Raw genomic sequence first — 17,207 nt, 5'->3', positions numbered from 1 at the left:
GGGTTAAAGCCTCTGCCTTCAGCTCAGGGCATGATCCCGGGGTTCTAGGATCGAGCCCCGCGTCGGGCTCTCTGCTGAACGGGAAGCCTGCTTCCTCCTCTCTCTCTCTCTGCCTGCCTCTCTGCCTACTTGTGATCTGTCTTTCAAATAAATAAATAAATAAATAATCTTAAAAAAATAAAATAAAATAAAAAATAGATTTTGTTTATTTGAGAGAGAGAGTGCATGCGCGCATGCCCTTCAGCCAGGGAGGGGATGGAGGGAGAGGGAGAAGCAGGCTCCCCACTGAGCAGGGAGCCTGATGTGTGGCTCCCTGGCATCCCAGGACCTGAACAAAGGCAGACAGTTAACCGACTGAGCCACCCATGCACCCAGTTATGGCCTTTTAATTTTGGTTTCAGACTACTAAAACATTTTTTAAAGAGGTAAGTATAAGAAGACTTGCTCACACATTTAGAAATGCAGGTGTATCACATCAATGCTTATGGACAACTTAGAAAAAAACTTGAGCAAACAAAAAAGAATAATTTAAGATAATATGGTATGTTAGGCAGCATTAAAAATGATGATATGTACTGAAATGAGACTCCACAGTTTAAGAAGCTAAATAAAAGTGTACAAAAACATGCATTTGACATATTTTACTGAGCATTAACATGGTATATTATAAAAATATGCATAAAATAAATTTTTTTCATAAATATAAAAAAATTCAAAATTGTGTTTATAGTCTTGTGTATATTCAGTAATAAACTTGTCTTTATGCGTAATATAACCAGTAAATATAAAAAATTAATTTTCTTACATTCTAGAAAGTTTGGATTATACAGAAAAATTCAAATAATAAAATTAAAATTAACTGTAATGTATAATGGTTTAAGATCTCTTTTTGACTTTTATTAAAAATTCTGCTCCAGATTTTTAATTTTTCCAAAGAACTTCAAAACAGAAACAGGACACACTTCATCAAGTCTTTCTGGAAAAAATCTCAGTCAATGTAGTAATTTCACCTTAATTTTTGAGCAAATGTGCTAGGAATTCTAATTGCTAGTTTCTTTGTACCACATTTGAAAGTGTGTGTTTACCAATTCTTATTTAAGAATTCCAGTGTTCTTTGTAGATGACCAGGTCAGCCCAGTGCCATGTCTCTTTCACATTTAATGTCTGTTTCTCCATCTGTTTCTCCCGCTGGTCAACAGTTAGTTGATTAGGATTTTCCCATAGATTATTTTACAGACTTTCTTGCAGCTTTTTCATCTGTTTTTGGATGTGGAAATGTCCATACATTTTTCATTACACCCTGAGGAATTAGTCACAAATTCCAAAAGTGATTTCTGTTCTTCTTCTATGTCAAACAGTTGTCTCTCTCAGTTAAATTCTTTTTGTTGGACATGTGTGTGTGTGAGAGAGAGAGAGAGAGAGAGAGATTATTGCTTGTCTACTTATTTTATCTTTTATTTTATTTTTGAGTTTTCCAAAAATTAACTGAAGCAGAAACAAGTTGGTCAGATACTTGTTGGTAAAAAGTAGTTGTAATGGTATTCAAAAATACTTTTCAAAAAGTATTCTAGCACAGGTTTTCTTCACAAACTAGATTATGCTGAAAACTTTTTTTCCTAAATCTTTCAGGAGTGTTGGTTCTTAAGACAGAGATTACTCCTATTCTGATCTATCTTGTGCTCCTGAAAAACTGCAGAAAGGCATCTGAAGGCTGTTTCTTTAAGATATGGATTTCTTTTTTATTCTTGCCAGTAATCTATTGCTGCACTAAGTGTGTGTTATTTTCACTGAAGGTCATGGTGATGCCGAGAAGTTTCACTGATAACCTGCCCATCTCCAGTTTCAGCCATCTTAATCAGAAGTATCCTTTCTGATTGAGGGTCAACCAGACGGAGTGAATCCAGATTGGTTTCTCTCAGGTTCAGGGAAGAAGTGTTTGGAAGGGGCAGAGCCATCCCTCTCTCCTGCCTTCCGGCAGCTCCTTATAGGTGGCAATCTCCCCGTCAAGAGCCATCTAGACATTCTGCACATCTTGGTATTCCCAAAGGTGACCTTCCTTCATGCTCCGAATATCATCCTGCAGGCGGCCAGTAGTGTCTTAATAGTCAGCTTCAAGGGCATTCACTTCCATTTCACTTATCTGGTGTTCAAGGGACTCCGCTCCTCTAAGTGCACCCACTTCACAGGTGAGGGACTGCACCTGCCTCAGGTACTCAAGTAACTCCAGCTTCTGGCGCAGGCCATCATTTTCCAGTCCACAGCCTCAGAGAGGTCAGCAGACTGGGACGTGTACCTCTCCGCAGCCTCTAGAAGCTTCTCTGCAGCCTCTTTCATAGGGCTGGCGCGCATCACTCATGACTTGCCTCCTTATTTTAAATTTAGTTTTACTTACATTGAACATTTTGAGATCCAAATTTATTTTCTTTCCAAGCAGTCTTTTTCTATTTTGTTGATATCCTTTTAGAAGGACATGCTTGGAATTTAGACAAATGTTTGTTATCTCAGTCTCATCAGCTCTAGGTGAGTGTTGTCATACAGCTCAGGAACCTAATCCTCATTCCTTTGTGTTGCCAGAGCATTTCATGGGGGCCTTTTACAAAATTTGCTTAAACAATGACTCTTTGCTATCGTTTTATTACTGATGTTTGCCAACTGTCTATGGTAATTTATTCAAACATCATCCCTCACTCATAGTATGTGCATATGTAAAACCATATTTAATAAAAGCCATATTGCAGGGGTTAAGATTTTATGAGGTATGTGTATGGCACTGAATCTGTTGATAGTTCCCCGAACACGTTTAGATCATTTATCCGTGCTCTCTCTCCCTGTTCTTTTTACTCACCTCCACCCTTTACCGTAGGTAAAATTTTCCTGTTCTCTTTTGTAAGATCTTCCTAAACTTCTGTATTTCTCTAGTACATGATACATGGAAGGGAAAGCTCTGAACTAACATGCATTTATTTGGATTTTTAGAAGTCACACCTTTATTCAATGCAAAAGACATTAGGATTGTGGGGGGGGGGATTAAAAATATCCTGTACAATAACCCCCCTTTTTTGTTCATATCTTAATATTTTCCTAACATCAGGCTCAAGTTAAAGATTTAAGAAGTGATTTTACTTTGTTAATTTTTATGATAAATGTATGTACATTTAAAAATATATATATTTTATTGTATATGACATATTTTTGTAAGAAGGATTTAAAGTGCAAATTAAATAGATCCACACATGTGTGTATATATATATATATTATATACTTGTGCACATTTATGTATTTGAAGAATTACCAGCAGAAAATAAAGATCATAAAAAGGGAGAGAGAGAAACATCCCTGAAGGAAAAAGTAACTGAATATTAAATTCATTTCTGGGGCACTTGGGTGGCTCAGTTGGGTAAGAGTCTACCTTCAGTTCAGGTCATGATCCCAGGGTCCTGGGATGGAGCCCCTTGTCTGGCTCTCTGCTCAGCTAGAAGTCTGCTTCTCTTTCTCCCTCCACTCCTTCCTTGCTCATGCTCTGTCTCTCTCTCTCAAATAAATAATTAAAATCTTTAAAAATTTTTTGAAAATTCATTTCTGAAAATTATAGACAGGAACATTCAGTAATCATTTGGATTAATAATCAGAATAAAAGCATATTGATTTCTACCAAGAAAAGATATTTTCATAGCATCAAGTTGTGAAAGAATTATTTTGTAAGACTGTCTTTCATCAGTTGAGCAACCTGTTGGTTAATGTCATCAGGAGAGTGTTAAAATATGGAAGTGACTATTTTTTTTGCATGAGCTTTGGTGATGCAGACCGTTGGAAGTAGATCAACTGAATTTCTAACCATCCCTTTAAGACATTTCCCACCACAAATTACATAAAGATTGACCTCAGCTCTTTGATTTGTTTGTACTGAGCTCTATGAAACAAGTCAATGTGTTGATGTTTTCAGAGCTACCAGTTAGGATACAACCAAATTTCTGGATTTATAATGATATAGTTAATATATAAATGTCATTGACAAATTAAATACAAGCCTACTTTCTAAAATTAAAATGCTGCTTATTTCTGAAAAAGACCTTTGCATATGAATGTAAAAATCTTTTTATCATAATTTTTAAATTGAATGTCTTATTTTATTGGAATGTTTTAAAAAAACATCTGTAAATACTAATAATGACTTGGTCCCAAGATGACTATTTTATTAGGGATATGTTTTATTTAAGTTGAGGATATACATATTGAAATTAAAGGTATATTTATATTGACAGAGAGTGGATACTAAAAGTGAAGTGGTCATTTTTTTCTTAGGGATCTTTCAGTCTTCATTGTATTAACATATTTGCTAAGGCAAGCACCATGAAATAAATTTTCTTCCTTCTATAGGTAGGATCTATCCCAGTTTTTAGCTTAAAACTTGAAATTTTATTTTGCTGCCTAGCTTTATTTTTAAATAAGGCAAGATGTGTTAGATTTAAAAATATACATAATGTTGAGTTACCTGTGTATTTGCTTTCTTCAAGAGTAATAATTTATATTTATCACAAATATGCTAATATAGTTTTATTATTGTTCATGTCTTTACAATTCTTCTATAATATGTAGGAAAAGGCCTTACACATATTCATCCTGTTCTAAAATAATTAAGATGACATAAATTATTATAAGAATTATTCGAAGAATTATTAGAATTAAAAATATGAAGAGAAAAATCACAAACATAATAAAAATCAATCAGATATATGAATATGTTCTTAACCTTCCTAATAATATATGAAGTACAAATAAAAACAATAGTACAATCGTTTCTAATATAATAGTTTTGCAAATTTAAAAAAATCAGTACTGACCCAATAAGTAGTCAAAAGTCAATTCTTCCTTTTTTCAAGATTTATTTACTTAGGGGCATCTGGGTGGCTCAGTGGGTTAAGCCTCTGCCTTCGGCTCAGGTTATGATCTCAGTGTCCTTGGATGAAGCCCTGCGTTGGGCTCTCTGCTCAGCATGGAGTCTGCTTCCCATTCTCTCTCTCTGCCTGCCTCTCTCCCTACTTGTAATCTCTCTCTGTCAAATAAATAAATAAAGTCTTTTAAAAATTATTTATTTATTTATTTTGTGGGGGAGGCTCAGAGGAAGAGGATGAGAGAGAATCCCAAGCAGACTCCCTTGGAGAATGGAGCTTGATGCAGGGCTTTATCCCAAGACCCCAGTATCATGACCTGAGCAAAATCAAGTTTGACTCGCCACGACTGAGCAACCCAGGTGCCCCAAAAATGAATTCTTATACATAGTCAAGGAGGAGTACAAAATGATACAACATTTGAAAAAACAAATGATAAATTATAAATGTATCATTAAATTTTAATGCATATACTATACCAATTTTATTTTTTGCAATTTATTCTATATAAATATTTTCATGAAAGAGAAATTGTATAAAATATTCTAATATCTCTAACAATGGGAATAATAATAGGCAACAGTACTTTCCTTCTCAGAAAATTTGTTTTATTTATTAATGCTAGATTAATAGTTCGAAAGAACTAATCATATGGTGCCAAGATGATAAATACATAGAAATCTTATCAATATATGATCCTCATGAGATGAATTTGTAAATGTAACTCTATCTTTTTGTTTATATTACCATGACCCTGCCACGTTACCCCAGATTCTAACCATCTTCTGCAAAGTGCATATAATCTCACACGAAGTTAATCTGTAGCACTTGCTGACTGTGTGATATAGGAACTAACTCAATGAAACTTAGCTTTCATGTTGTTATCATCATCACCATTATCAATATAACTTTCCTTGATCATCACAGTTCGTACACACACAGATACATACACACACTTAAAACTAAATGGAACTTTTATTTATTTATTTATTTTTAAAGATTTAATTTATTTATTTGACAGAGAGATCACAAGTAGGCAGAGAGGCAGGTGGCAGGGGTCAGAAGGAAGCAAGCTCCCAGTTGAGCAGAGAGCCTGAAGAGGGGCTCAACCCCAGGACCCTGAGATCATGACCTTAGCCAAAGGTAGTGGCTTATCCCATTGAGCCACCCAGGCACCCCTAAATGGAACTTTTAATATTTTCCAAAGCAGAAGGAAGTATTACACCTGTAAGAGACGCTTAGAATACTTTGAAAGGTAAGTAAGATGAGTATGTTAAGTAGTCTTACCATAAGAAATGTTTATCTTTGAAATAGAGTGGTTAAATTTTGCATTTTTAAGATCACAGAAGGATAATGTTACAGACACAGGACTGCATAAATCATGCCTATTTTCATGCATCAATTTTACATAAAGCCCAGGCTAAGTACTCTGGTTGTCTTCCATCAGAGTATCTTGTTCGGTGAATAGCAGAGGGATGGAGGCTGGGGAAAGATAAATGTGAAGATAATGTTTTTCATTATCTTTGTAACATAGTTATTGTCCCATTCTACAATCTTAATTGGATATAGTTGTCATAAAGACAAAGCAAAAGAATAAAAAATAATCTGACTATAAAATAAAACCTGTGTAGCTGTCACAAAGTAAAAACAATGAGCAGTGAGTTGGAGGCATCCTCTTGTGGATAGTTTAGTCCATATGATGACTACATTAGAAAAAAAAAGTAAATAAGGAATATCTTCGTTTGAATTTTTCAGTGTATCTCAGTTAACCTAGTACTTTACTGGTGTACCATGCTTCTAATAATTCCCATTTGAGACGTCATGAAAAAAGATTCAGGAAAAGCTCATTTCTCGTAAGAAGTTCATCAACTTTTTTTGTCTTTTTATCATCTCTCTTTATCTTTGTGCTACATTTATTCACTAAGGAGTGTGCGCCTGTATTCACTTTCACCTTTCAGCTTAAGAAATTTAAATGTCAATAGATCTCTACATTTATCTAGTGATCTACATGAGACTGTGACTCTATATTTTCATGGATGGGGTATGTGTGTTTGTGGGTGGGGTGGGGTGGTTGGAGGTGAGGTTATATAATTTGGAACCAGACAGATTTGTGTGTAAATGTTATTTTTTCATATACTACCTATTTCCTTAGTGTCAACGGACAAACATAAAGACAAAGACCAATGTATTAAAGACTGCAGAACAAAACTAAAGGTAGAACTTGAAATATTGAATAGCTTCACCAACCATGGATTTCCTGCCCTTGCATATTTTGAGACGTAGGAAAAACAGTACTTTGTTTAGCTTAAGTCTAATGCTTCCTTTAGAAACATAATAGGCTATTACATAGCATTATTGACCTATCAGTGATGTTAATTTGACATGCATGTTTCTTTAGCTACCTAAATATTATACAAAACATATTCTAATATGCACTTATGATGTTATGAACAAAATGAAAATGCACTAATATGTATAATATATGGTTGTGTGTGTGTATGTGTGTGTGTGTGTTGCTGCAATTCATGAGTATAGCTATCTTCCTGAGACACAGAGGTGAAAATTAAAGGACTAACAGGAAAGGGACAGGCACTAAGGAAGGCAGGAGATAACATTTCTTCTTGGAAAACGCTAATCCCATTTAGATATTATGGGGCAGTTGGGTAGAGGAAGTGGGATGAGATAATAAATTTCCAAAATTAATGAAAATATTTACCTAGAGACATTCTGGAAGAGTGCTCTTTGTAGAGTGTGATAGATGACAACATAAAACTGTTTCCATACAATATTCTAGTTAATTAGCTTAATAATGGATTAGGTAATAGTCACTTCCAGTCATAAAAAGATTTGGTCCATGGTTCTGATGAATGGCTGTGTCACGTTTAGCAGTTTAGTAGTTATTTATAGATCCATGCTGAAGATTAATGCAGATTACAGTTATTTGTCCCTGACTATTTAAGAGGTTAATCTTCAGTTAGATTTTCCCAAGCACCATATGAAGAAAGACCTGGAATAGGAATCGGAAAAGGTATAAAGGATAATACCATCAAATGTCTGCTCCAACAAAATTAAAATAAATATAAATGTATTTTCTTTATGTCCCCATTACTCCTGGCGGAGTAAACAGTCATCAAAAATCCAAGTAATGGCATTCTCAACAGCTTGATACTTTTGTCGGGAAAAAAAAAAAAACTCAAAAACAAAACCAAAAAACACTACATTTATTTACTTTGTTTTATGATGGGATGAATTTATTTGTTTATTTCCTTGTACCCCATCTTCTCTTCTAAGAGAAATAACATACTAGATGACTGTGAAATAGTTGTCCAAGAAAACTGATTAAGAAGAAGAAAAAAAATTCACTTGGCTCATTTTATTTAAGTAACACAGTTCTGAAGGGAAGGTTTTAGACTACTCTGCTTTAAAAGCCTGCTAGAAACCACTCCAGACTATAAAAATATCTGATAAAGATTAAATATACTTCTGTCTTATTTTCAAATTGGAATAACTGTATAATTGGCCTTGTCTTCAGGTAACAGATATGTCAGATCCTGAGGACTACCCTGAGTCTAGTTGGAAGTGTGCATAGGTGACTCAGCATTTCAGTTAGGAAGCAAATACAGGCATAGCCACAATAATAGCAATTATTTCTGTGCCCTTCTTCCTTCTTCTACTGAAGCAGATGCCTTTGAATGAGATCAATTATAGGACTTTATCTGGCTAAAATACTATTCATATTGCTGTGAATGGCAATTTTATGTGTTATCAGTTGGGAAATTCAGAATAACAAAAAAGAAACAAAATTGCAGTTGGTCCAAAAAGAGATCAGGAGAAGAAATCTAAACACTGGTTTAGAAAATGGTTTATGAATACTATTCTAATGACCGAACTTTTAAAATTGTGTCTGCATGATTTCTCCTTAATATTCAAACTTCTATATGAAACATTTTCAATGATTTAGGATTTTTGAATACCTATGAATCAATTTCATTGCTTTGATGTGCAATATATCTGTTTCATTACACTGGCTCATATATGTTATATTTTCTATTTTAATTCCTATAAAAGTCACTCTGGAGTAAATATTTAAAAATAGAAGCTGCAGTATACATTCTATTTTAAAAATATATGAACGAAATCATCCCTAGGATGTGTCATTGAGGAATAATTTGGGGGTTTTATTTTATGTTATTTCAAATCATTTTCCCAGTACTAAGCTAAAAAATAAATCCACTTTTCAAATTCTTTTAGAATTAGATTAAGGGAATTATTGGCAAATTTCATTTTATTAAATAGACAAAATTAAGTAGTGGAAACAACTTTGTTAGAGTGACATATTTAGACTCAAGTAGAAATTTTTTTGAAGATGTATTTATTTATTTGAGAAAGAGTGCATGCATGCATATGTAAGTGGGGGGAGGGGAAGAAAGATAGATTCACCAGGCAGACTTCCTGCTCAGTGTGGAGCCCCAACATGGGGCTTGATCTCATGACCTACTCCTGAGATCAGGACCCGAGCCAAAACCAACCAACTGAGCCATGCAGGTGCCCCTCAAAACAGAATTATAGTTCATTGTCCTCCAACTTCCTACCCATTATTCAGTTCCCTGTATGGAAATAAAATATCCACCAAACCACTATCTGAAACTTCTGGAGAGTTTTTAAAATAAGTTGTTTCTAATCAGCTATAAATTCCTCTATAACTGTCACTAATTTGTTCTTACTTTGTCATTAGGAGAAGGACCAACACTACTTCACACTGTGTGTGACCTTTCTCCAGTATATACATTCTTAATTGGACACTGTGTTTCTTTATAGATAACCCCAAATTAATCTCAGGATCCATTAATACATAAAACTTAGAGGTTTGTTTTTTTTTTTTTTTCCTCATTCAGTGAGAAAACTGATACAAAATTAGTTTCTTGTCACTTCATGGTCCCTTGAATTTTTGGATACAATTGTCCAATGAAAGTCTACTTCCAAAATTACAAGATTATTTTTATTATGACTGCATACTTGAATTGGTTCCAAAGAATTATATTTGGGACAATTTTTAAAGATATGAGAAAGAGTGTGCTCACTTGCTCCTTTCATATGGGAAGTTTAAGACTAGCTCCTAAATTAGGTTATAAATATGTGGCATGCCTCTGTTGCTTCTGTAAATACAAAAACTAAGAAAATTCAAAGCTTTTTTTAACTGTTGTATTCTAGAGTGACTTATCAGACAGCTGATGTCACACCATTACTGAAATTGACTGAACTTAACTCTCTCTCCCCACTTTTAAGTAGGAAAAAAAAAAAAATATATATATATATACATATATATATATATATATATATATATATGATGTGAACACTAGAGTTAACTGGGGCAATTGTCACAGTAACAGAAAGTGAATTGCGATTTTTAGACCCAAAGTAACAAAAAACTTTTGAAATGATAAATCACATCTATATTTATAGTCTTGTACATAGAATTCTTTTAAAGAATAGAGAAGTTCATGCCAAATTTTTTTTTTATTTTTTTAAAGCCTTAGAAATGACAAAAATAGAACTGATGATAATAATAAAGAAAAAACTTTGACATCTCACATCAATTTGAATGGCATGTTATGTTGCTTTCTTGTAAAACGAATCCTAAGGTAAAAAATACTGCTTGTTGGATTCAAATAGGCAATTGTGTGTATTTTTTGATATTTCTGTTTGAAGAGGAAAGATCAAGGTTGCAAAAAAATTCATTTTTCACAAAAAATAATTATGTTGGCAAGGATGAGAAAGTTTTTTCTTTTATTAGGCAGGTCCTCTTTAAGGGATAGGTGTTACCTCAGTATATAGGACCCCTAATTTCAACATTTTAATTTATGGAAACACCAAATGACAAAATATATGAGTAAAGGCTGACATAAATGGGTGAAGAATTAGTTATCCCAACTGCTTTATACCCAAATGCTCTTTTATGTGTGCTTGAAAAAACATCATTTTTATATATGATAACTTGAAAATGCATATCCATGTAGGTTCTCTTGGGAAAAAATAATTTAGTTGTACAATAAACTTAAATATGAATAAAAGCCTTTATAATGATGGAAAAAAATAAGTAATATTGTTATTTGTTTATTCTGTTTTTAAAAAGCTGTCCAAGGAAAAATTCCAAAATATATTTCGTGTTTAGGATTAATTGAGTTTCTTAGATCTGTGGGTTTATAGTTTTCATTAAACAGAGAGATAGTTTTGTACTACTTCTTCAAGTATTTTTCCTGATCCTTTTCACTTAGGGATTCCAGTTATATGTATGTGTTATTAGGCTGTTTGAAATTATCCCATGGCTTTTTGATGCTCTATTTATTTTCTAATCTCTCTCTCTCTCTTTCTTTCTCTCTCTCTCTCTTCTTGGTCTGTATTTTATTTTAGATAGTTTCTATTGTGATGACTTCAAGGTCACTAATACTTTCTTCTGCAGTAACTGATCTGCCCTTAATCTCAGCTATTGCATGTGTTATTTCAGACAATGTTTATTTTTCTATTTGTCTAAAGTTTGATTTAGATTATGGTTTGGATTGTCTACATCCTCCATTCAAAATCTCAGCATTCCTCTACCTTCTTGAGCCATATATAGTTCAAGTTATGGTTATATATTTATAATAACTGCTGGCATGCTCTTGTTTATTAATTCTATCATTTGTGCCATATCTGAGTGTCTTTCTATTGATTAAATTTTCACCTTCTTATGGATTGTCTTCTTCTTTGCATACAGATAATTTTTTATTGAATACCAACTGTTGTGAATTTTGCTTTCTTGCATATTGGATATTTTCATATGCCTATAAATATTCTTTATCTTGTTCGGAAGAACATTTATTTTTAAAACATTTGATTCCCTAGAGGCTTGCTTTTAAAAACCTGATGAAACCAGCACAGCCCTGAGTTTATGACTAATCTTGCCCCACTACCTAGCCAAAATCCTTCTGACAACTCTACTTGAAGCTCTCTGAATCATGAGTTGTTTTCCATTTTGGCTTGTGACAACAAGAATTATTCCTGACTCTAGTTTTATTTCAGATTAAGTGGTAGTATAATCCTTATCAATTGTCCTTTCACTGGTCTGGGTTATTTTCCTCATGATTACATGAATCATTCCTCAGCTAGGAGCTCTAGGATGACCATTTTTACAGATCTCTGGAGCTCTCTTGTGTAGCCCTCTTTTCTATGGTATTCTGCACATGAGACTACAGTCACCTTGACTTCTACAGATATGCAGTTCTCCTTCCAGATAATTGCATTTTTACCATGGGGACTTTTGAGATTTCCTTTCTGCATATTGGTCACAGGTTCCTGACTTTTTCTGGTTTTAATTCACCATGTAGGTTGTCTCTGTTAAATTTCTGTTGCTTTTCAATTTAGCTTCTCTCTTGAAACCTGCATAAAATATTTGGAAATATTCAGAAGAATTTCGATTGTTGGTTATTTACTCCTTCTAACCTGCTGCTATTATTTTTCTCTTGCTTTTTAACTTTGAATTCTATCATATGATTTTTCCTTGTTACATTATGTTAACATATCAATTATTTTTCATGTTGTTGTGGTAGAAGGTAAAAACTTATTCTAGGTTTTGCATCATTTTAAGCCAGGGGTAGGCAAACTTACCACCCATAAGCCAAATCTGGCCTTCAGCCAGTTTTGATTGCTCATTTGATTATGCATTGCTCATGGTTGCTTCCCTATTATATTGGCAACACTGAGTAGCTGTGACAGAGCTCACACATTTAGCAAAACCTAAAATGTTTACTGTCTGGTACTTTACAAAAAATGTCTGCAACCCTGTTTTAAGCTTTATGTGTGTGTGTGTTGGGGGGCACTTGTATTTACCTAGTGTTTATATATCAAAGCCAAAAGTTTTTCAGACTTAGTATCAAAGCATCAGAGTTAAAATTCATCTATAAAGCCTATCAACTATTTAATTTTATCCAGGTTACTAGACCTGCTTAAGATAGCCTAATTTCAAAATGGGAATATTTATACATTTAATACTTATAATTAGGAATAAATGATAAAATGCACTGAAATTACTTCATGCATAATGCACATTTAGTAAAGCCCCTTATTTCCCCCCTTACTAAAATGAAGCTAATGAAAACCAAAATAGGGACTATATACATTTCCTATACAAAATAGAAGTATGCATATCTAAAACATCATTAGATTGGAAGTTTGTTCTCTTTCATTTTTGTTTATGTGTCAGTGTAACCTCTAAATTCAGAAATTCTTAGAAGAGGCAAGTACTCATACACAATCTTTAACAAGAACCTGACTTTTAGACTGAAGTCTTTGGGTAAATTAGATCATTTCATAGCTATGGGATAATATAAAGACTCTTATAAGTCTGGACATGTTTTACAGCAAAATTCTTTTTCCTTTTTTTTTTTTTCCAAAAATCCTCTTGTTGAAAGACAGTTTTCTCCTTCCCTTTTTCTTTTGGAGGTTTATTTACCATTTTGTGCATATTGTTTGTGATACTCTGAGATAAGTGAGAACCTTAGTCATGGGCTGGGCGCAGTAGATTTGCGCCCACATCATTTCTGTTTCATCCCCCACTTACATTTTAAGTTCTAAAACATCAATTTGCACATTTTAAGTTATTCAAACAGGCCACTTCCCTGCATGGAAACTCTTCCTCTCTCTATGAGAAGAGATGAGTAAAACTCCCAGAGTCATGACTTGTCCTCTGGCTCTCCGGGGACTGAAAAGACCTTGAAAGTGTTTTTGTCTACAGTTCTGGAGAAGAAAGATTTTGGGCAGGCCACACCAGAAACTGTTTTTCCTTCTGGCGCAACTGCTCTGTAGTGCACAGAAGACTGGGAGTTTGATGTTTGGTTTTCTTTGTAAATGTGACACCAAAGTGCCGATGGCTGTGCTTTCGCTTCTGTATCCAGTCTAAAGTGCCAACAGGGAGAACATGAAAGGCTAAATTGAGAACTGCAACTTCAGAAAACTGAAATCTTTTGGGTAGGCAGAGCTTGATTTTTCTACTAGGCTGATTTATTTCCTGAACATTCTAAAAATAAATGTATGAGATGTCAGACATGTCCCGTGAAATATAGTCATAGAAGTAAAGAAAATATTTTAAAATATGTGTGCATATTATTCATGTATTTGGATCAGGACTAAGAGAAAACAAGAAAATGAAAAGCCTATAAGAAAAAAACAAAAAAATAAGAAAATGAAAATACTGAATTTTTCGTCATAGGCTTGTAGCACATTAAATAATTTTTCTTGTTTTGAAATGTCTTGCTAGGTTTCATAATAAAAAAGGGTTTATTTTAGAAGGTGCATATTTAAGATGAAATGACAAAATGTGAAATTGTTTTGTGAGGAAATATTATGCTTCATACTGTGTATATAACTTTAAAGTATTTAATTTTTATTCATAGTATTTATTAGGAAAATGTTTTCCTTTTTATGTGTTTCAGTTTAACCTAATTTTAAATCCTTTGAAAATACAATTTGATCCCTATTGTTTTCACCAAAGTCGCCCCTCCAAAAAATCTTGACTTTGTTTCTTTAAAATGTTTTAATTAACAGAGGACATGTTATTGATTTTATGAATGCCGGGTGAGATATCGGAGTTTTGTGTGCCAAAATGCTAAGTCTCAGTGTTGGTTATTCATTGCCATCAAGGATTATTAGATTCAGAATCTAAAAGGCTATCGATAGACAAAAGTTTACTTTATCTTGTATCTGATGTGGCTCTGCATGTAGCATATATTGAAAACATCTTGGGCATTTTAGTTAACTGGTAATTTGGCTACACATGAGTGGAATTTAGTTGCCAAGAAAATTAGTATAATCCAACTGGGAATTAATAGAAAAATAGTATCTCAGAAAAGACATTGGGACTCCCATGTGGCTGGCCAAGGGTACATCTTTAGGATCCTATTCTGTTCTGGCTGTTGAGTTATAAGGAAAAATAAAACCCAAACTGAACCCATTCAGGGCAATGAGGACATTTTGAAAGCATTTTGAATAAGAGATGAGGGAACTGGATATGTCCACCTTGAAGAAGATTAGATGACAGGAGGAAGATGTTGTCAGTCTCAGGTATTTGAGAGATATCATGTAGGAAAGTGTTGTAAACTCTTCTCTTTGGCTTCCTAATGGTATAATCTAGATCAAATGCCAGAATTTAGGGAGATGAGTTTGCGTTTAATAGGAGGCAGAATTTTAGTTCTACCCGGAGATAAAAATTATAGGTTTTGACAGGGAGCAAGTTCCCCATCTCTATTAGATCATCTTTTGACAGGCATATGTTCAAGAAAATTGAAGGATTGTCAGCTCAATCAGATATTTTAAGGTTCTTTCAAATTCATAGAGTATGAAATCTATAAATTTGTACACGCGTGTGCACACACACACACACACCCCAAAAGCAAAAACACTTTCTGCACCAAGTTACAGGCTCCTAGTCCTCAGATTTTATACTTTCCTTACTTTTGTTAACGTGATAGAAAGAACTACATAGGATACATGCATTTAGAATAAATACCAATCTGACCAGATTTTTATTTTTAAAAAATATAATTTCTTAAATTTTCAAAAAAATCTGGTTTTTGTTATAGTAGAGGATGAGAAGAAAGAAAGAAAGGAAGGAAGGAAAAGAAGCTGAAGGGAAGCTGGAGGTTCTTAAGGGACCCAAGACTTAGACAAAGAAGTGCTGCTGTTCCCTGCATGGCATGGTGCAGCCCAAGGTTACAGCACATATTGGTGACGAACTTGGATTCTGAAGTCATGCTGATATGAGTGCATATTCTAGCTTTGCTCTTTTCTAGCTGTATGTCCTTGAGCAATTTATCTCAGCAGTCATGGCCTCAGTTTTTGTTCATCTGCAAAACTGAAACAGCAAGAGTACATAGCTCTGTACAGTTACAAGAGAAACACAAGATAATGCTTGTGGAGGGCATGGTACTTTTAGGACTCAGTGATTATAATTATTACTGTACTGTTACACATGAAGTACACTTGCTTTTACACTGATAAATTCTCAACTTCGATGACACAGTATATGATTCACATTGGGGAGAGCATGTGTGTGTGTGTGTGTGTGTGTGTGTGTGTGAGACAAAATCAATAATTACGACATAGTGTTTAGAATTCTGTTTTGTTTTGTGTTTTTTTATATGAAAGGGGAATTTGACCCTCTGCTAATAAACAAGGAATGATAATTATCTAAAGCTATAATCTCATCTAAATAGAAAATAAAATTATTTTTATGTTCCCAAGATACATTGAATGGTTGTTTTCAAATTATTTTAAACCAATATGTTCAGATTAAAGAAATGAATTCAAATATGTGGCTGAACTCATCTTCCTGAGAAAGAAATGCTGTTCAAAAGTAGATACAATTACTTTTCTTTGAGTTTGTTCTTCCATTTAACCCATCTGTAAGTTAGTGTTTTCTTCAGTTTTTTTAATCAATGGTGAATGGTGGTGCTCTTCCAACTGAAAAAAATACATCCCATTATACAATATAGTCTCAGTAGTATCAGCTAAACTGACAGTAAGAATCAGATGATTGTTTAAAAAATAAATAAAATAACCTTCTGTGAATTTCCAACCTCCCCACCTCAAACAGGCTTACACATTTGGTGAAATAATATTTTGATTTAATGTGTAAGTCTTATGAAAAGCTATAACATCTCTTTTTTTAATGTTTTCCCTATACCTAATTAGTGTTATTTAATTTAATAGTTTGTGATTTAATAATAAAAATATGAATGACCATATTATAGGGGATTCTAAGATGTTTAAGACATGTCCTCATCTAGTGGGAGAGGAAGATAAGTTTACAAATATATACAGCTCATGAATATGTGTTGAAGATATTATATAAGAGGGGAAAAAACTAAACAGAATTATGCAGAATCAGAGAAAGGAGAAATAAATTTATTTGGTTAATTCAATGGAGGCTTCATGAGGGAGGCTACATTTGATGGCTACATAAGAGAGGGTGTGAAATTTGGAAAGAGATGAATGAAGGCACCTTAGAAAGAGTTAAGAGTCTGAAGAACACACTCCTGTTTGTGTTTATGTTCTATTGACCATTTCCTGTGGCTGATGTGTGGAAGCCTAGAAAATCAGAGGTCTTTACCAGACCCCTCTTCTGACTTGAGTCACATCCATTTTTATTATTTACATTGTTTACCAATGCAATGCCCTCTGAGGTTTTCTTTCACCTCATTACCCCAGCCTCTGTTCTAATTCCCTCCTATGCTCACTCTTAAATGTACAACCAGTCTCTCTCTCTCTCTCCCAGGACCTATGGTA

The 17,207-nt window shown here is 33.8% G+C and overlaps 1 protein-coding gene and 1 pseudogene across 2 annotated transcripts in view; one reads left to right on the top strand and one right to left on the bottom strand.

Annotated features, from left to right (window-relative positions):
- Positions 1 to 17,207, top strand: part of LOC132021890 (zinc finger protein 133-like) — a 51,413-nt gene that overhangs the window by 16,480 nt on the left and 17,726 nt on the right. The window contains exon 1 of one of the 2 annotated variants that reach the window (XM_059406961.1): positions 13,841 to 13,892. The exons of the other annotated variant lie outside the window; for it this stretch is intronic. The gene's annotated coding sequence lies outside the window, so the exon portion shown is untranslated. Of the gene's footprint in view, positions 1 to 13,840; positions 13,893 to 17,207 lie in introns of those variants that run through there. 2 annotated transcript variants of the gene reach the window in all.
- LOC132011764 (vimentin-like) lies at positions 1,785 to 2,356 on the bottom strand (annotated as a pseudogene).

This window comes from Mustela nigripes, chromosome 1, assembly GCF_022355385.1.
Source record: "Mustela nigripes isolate SB6536 chromosome 1, MUSNIG.SB6536, whole genome shotgun sequence".
Lineage (NCBI taxonomy): Eukaryota > Metazoa > Chordata > Mammalia > Carnivora > Mustelidae > Mustela > Mustela nigripes.
The sequence above is the reverse complement of the archived record's forward strand: the minus strand, read 5'-3'. Positions and strand labels throughout refer to the sequence as shown.